The following is a 5,000-nucleotide window of genomic DNA, read 5'->3' on the forward strand; positions in this document are numbered from 1 at the left end:
ATATATATATATATATACAGTATATATATATATATATATATATACTGTATATATATACATATATATATATTTATATATATATACATATATATATATTTATATATATATATATATATATATGTATATATATATATATATATATATAGGTAAACAATATATCTTTTCTCAGAGACGAAACCCAACTAGTGTGAGGTCAAAGATTGCATCCCCGTAATTACTATCGGCAGCTTTTCGGGGATAAACCGAACATAATTGAAAATCCTTTCTGAAAACGTTACCATTTGACTTCCCATGCCATGTTTTGTTATAGAAGGTAAGATTCCATTAGAAACGTTGCTCTAAAAACTTCTATAACATGATCAAATTAGGCATTTTAAAGGCAACCAACCAGTATGCAAAATATAAACATAACGCCCCATATGGCAATGTCGACTGCCCATCGTAATGAGCTCCACCGACACATGGACACAAAGCTTCGAGAAGAGACTGTTCAGAGGGATAGAAACGAGATAGGAAGAAAGCGTTAAGAAAACCAAAGGTCGGACAGTCTCCTTTTCAGACAACAAACACCCATCTCAAATATATATATATATATATATATATATACATACATATATGTATATACATATACATATACAGTATATATATATATATATATATATATCCGAGACGAAGAGACCTCCTATTAGTGACTTTTTGCGACATTCGACATTCTTATTCTCAAGCCTAAAGTTAATGTACCAACCACATTTTAGTAACTGGAGATAACTTGCCAAATCTCTATTTAACCACTTTATTGTTCTACTTTCCAGCCTGTTTCCTAATTCTATTGACATTTTGAATGAATTTTAGTGATTGAAAATGTAGGTGCAGCAACAGGGTTTTTCTTTGTAAATTAGTTGGTGAATAAACTTTTTTGTGAGCCTCTTTTTATATGCATTTCCATATTACAATTGGTGTTGTCGAAGCCATTTTGCTTAGAGACTGGAAGCAAGATCGAGTATTCTCTTGATCTTGATTGGAAGAACCTGTAGCGACTTTGAGATCGTATCAGTGGTCAGGATTTTCTACTCAGTAACCAACTGAAACGGGGATAATATAAAATGTAGAATGAGTGAGATAACGAAAGAGTTGTAGGAGATAGGTAGGAGGTTTTTGGGACTAGAAGATGAGGCTCTTCGCAAGTGTATTGAAAAGAAAGGGAAGAAAAATTATGAGAGATAAAAGAGCAATTCAAACAGAAATGGAAAAAATGCAGCAGGACAGAGAGAGAGAGAGAGAGAGAGAGAGAGAGAGAGAGAGAGAGAGAGAGAGAGAGAGAGAACGAATGTAAACACAAATCTTGTCATGTAGCAGACGATCAAGTAATGAGTTATTGAACAACGAAGTCGATAATTTAGGTACCAGTGCAGATTTGAAATTAGTGCCAAGTAGATGATTTAGTTATCTGTACAGATTTGAAATTAATGCAGTTGATAATTTAAGTATCAGTGAAATTTGAAATTAGTGCCAAATTTTGATGAGGACGATAAAACGAAATATTTCATGTCTTTGAAAAGTTAATGAACAGAGTAGGTTGGCAAAATATCTGGGATTTGTATTTACGGTAGGGTACTTGCTGTGTATAGCTCTATTTCTGAAAAAAAAACTAAGAGGATTATATTGTGAAAGAAACTGTTATTGTTGCATACAGGTTCGTACCGAAGACGTATAGTAAGAAATTTAGATGCTTGAGAAAGGATGAGAGCAGTGCGTATGGAGAGTATGGGAAGTTAAAAATGTTGTATTGTTAACTTCTGCTGAATTTGATAATTTTGATTTTTTCAAAAACCTTCCCCTGATATCAAATTATATGTAGAAGATAGGCATGAAAAATCTTTTGCGACTGTGACTAGGTTGGAAGATAAATATAGTTTAATTCGTAGTACAAGTTAGAGTTGAAAGAAAAGTGATCCTTCGTCAAGTCAGAAACGACACAGTAAAATCACTTATAACAGTAGCAATACAGGGAAAAGTAATAATTATTGTTATGCAAGGTAAAAGCCATGTCATACTTCTATGGTTTGTAAAAACAAATGGGTAGTTAGTAATTCCATGTTAGTTTTTCTCCAAAGTAATAAGTAAGGGCATCTAGCAAGGAGTTATGTAGTTGAAGGGAAAATTTTAAGAAATCAGTGTTCCTAGTTAATAATCTTTCTTCATGTACGAAAGAAACGATAACACTTTATGAAGAATATCTGTCCTAATAGAAGGTGTAGTTTCTCCTAATGAAGGGCAGCATTTGAGAAAAGTAGTCTTCCTTTGGGACAATTGAACAGCTGTCTCCTAATAAAGGAAGTAATCCGTATGAAAGTAAAAATAATGCTAGGTGGGTTCAGAACACTTCCATTGTTTTTGTTTTGTTAAAGATGAACTTGGAAAGTCAGAGTGTTCGGAGATGTAATATTAGCGGTAGTAGACAATTTGCCAATTGATGTCATTAACATTATTGTCGGTAAGGATTTAGCTACATCCAAGTTTTTGAATCCTGTTTTCAGTGAGATTCGAGTTCCTGAAATGGTAGTAAATAGGTTAGATTTAGATTTAGAATAAGGTCATAGAATGATCGGGGATGCAAACATGCATGCGTTTTTGGAATTGAACGAGTGTGATAGAGGCAGTGAGATTGATCTTAGTATGAGTATGGCTGAGAAGAGCCACTCTATCTATGTTGACAATAACCAAGCCGACCATGTAGGAGTCAAAAGTAATAAAGCAATGCTGTCGATGTATTGGATTCAAGTAATCGTTTCTGCAAGGTTTAAGCACTAACATTTTGAATAGGAATTAGCTAGTTAAGTGGCAAAGAGAGAATGAAACACTGACTGGAATTTCCTGATGGGAGGTGATGGATGAACCTGTTATTTTTTTATAAAAAAAAAAAAACCTTTTATCTAAAAGATGGAGTTTTATGTTATGTTCGTCCTAAGTCAGTTAGCATAGAGGAAATTATCGAACAATTAGTAATCTCTAGGAAGATTCATAGTTTAATTTTAAAATTATCACATGATGATGATGAACATTCTGAAGTAAATAAAACTTTCAAGTGTATAAGTAGGACATATTTTTTGCGTAAGAGGAGAAGTGATATGAAGTAGTATGTTTTGAGTTGTCACAAATGTCAAATTGTCGGTAAACATAATCAAATAATTCCCAGGGCACATATAACAATAACTATATTTTAGATTAACGGGAATATTTACAATATTTTACAAAGGTCACAATAATACTCACATTTCACCTATTAATAACAATTTACATGAACTCATAATGTTGTACAAGCGTTACATGTATAAGACCCAATGATGATGTATCTTAGCACTGAATTTTGGTCAACAGCAACTTTCTAGAACGCAGTTTCATATATAAAAGATGATAATCAAGAACAAAGCCTGTGATGATATTCGATCTTCCAAGATTTTCTTGGTCATTTCTAAAATCAGCAGCATCGTAAAAGAAATTAAAATGCTGGGTCATAATAGATATCGCATAAATGCATCACAAAAGCAATTGATAACTCAGAGATGAACGATGTAAGTCTCTGTTGAATGCCCCTGTTGCTTTTTTATATATATATATACATACATATATATATATATATATATATATATATATACATATATATATGTATATATATATATGTATGTATATATATATATATATATATATATATATATATATACATAATGTGTATATATATACATATATATATATATATATATATATATATACATAATGTATATATATATACATATACATACATAATGTATATCTATATATATATATATACATAATGTATATATATATATATATATATATACATAATGTACATATATATATATATATATATATATACATTTGTATATATATATATATGTATATATATATGTATATATATGTATATATATTTATATATATATGTATATATATATGTATATATATATACATGTATATACATTTGTATATATATATATATATATATATATATATATATACATGTATATATATGTATATATATGTATATATATATATATATATATGTATATATATGTATATATGTATATGTATATATGTATATGTATATATGTATATATATGTATATATAAATATATGTATATATATATGTATATATATATGTGTATATATACATGTATATATATATATATATATATATATATATATATATATATATATATATATATATAAATATATATGGGATCCGTTTTCTATAAGACTCGTGAAAGTTCCAGAGGGATTCTATATCACGCAATAGGCAGAATGGGTGCTTCAACAAGTTGCGAGATGTTACTAGAAGCTCTTGTTCCAGAATACAACAGCATCTTTGAGCTACAAATCATTGTGACATTTCAATTTTACATTAACATTCAATATGTCAAAATAAACTTTTTTTCAAAGGTCTTATAACATAAAGTCTATAAATTCAATCGACATATTACATATCACCGACCTAACATAAAGTGGGAGGTCATTAACCAGTAACTTTTCACAAACACAAACAAGCTAACTTATTATACATGAATACAAATATAATTATTTAATTTCAACGTAACCGAAAATACAATTTTATGTAGTAAATTTCGAATGAAAATTATAAATTTAGAGAATTGACAAACAATCCCAAATATATAAAAATAAAGCATTATAAAGAAAACTCAAAAGTATCTTCTACTCAACAGTTATCAAAAGGCATATTTGTATAACCTTTGCCTCTTTTTTTTTGACCAGTGTCTAACACCATCTTTAAGTACATGACTAAATAATTCATGAAATGCAAAGATGGACTTCAGTGGAGCTTTCAGATAAGTTTGGTTGGAGTTCTACATAGCTTGACCCACAGGACAAGTACAACAAAACTGGGCCTCATGTTGTCAAACATCATGATACTATGACGCAATGTTTTACTCACTCTAAAATTACCAGTCATAGGTCGTTCATGAGCG

At 29.6% G+C, this 5,000-nt stretch overlaps 1 protein-coding gene across 1 annotated transcript in view; it reads right to left on the reverse strand.

Moving 5' to 3' along the window:
* The window catches only part of LOC137614836 (reelin-like), a 596,609-nt gene that overhangs the window by 190,094 nt on the left and 401,515 nt on the right, over positions 1 to 5,000 (reverse strand). The window lies entirely within an intron of this gene.

The sequence above is a fragment of the Palaemon carinicauda genome, chromosome 21 (genome assembly GCF_036898095.1).
Source record: "Palaemon carinicauda isolate YSFRI2023 chromosome 21, ASM3689809v2, whole genome shotgun sequence".
Classification (NCBI taxonomy): domain Eukaryota; kingdom Metazoa; phylum Arthropoda; class Malacostraca; order Decapoda; family Palaemonidae; genus Palaemon; species Palaemon carinicauda.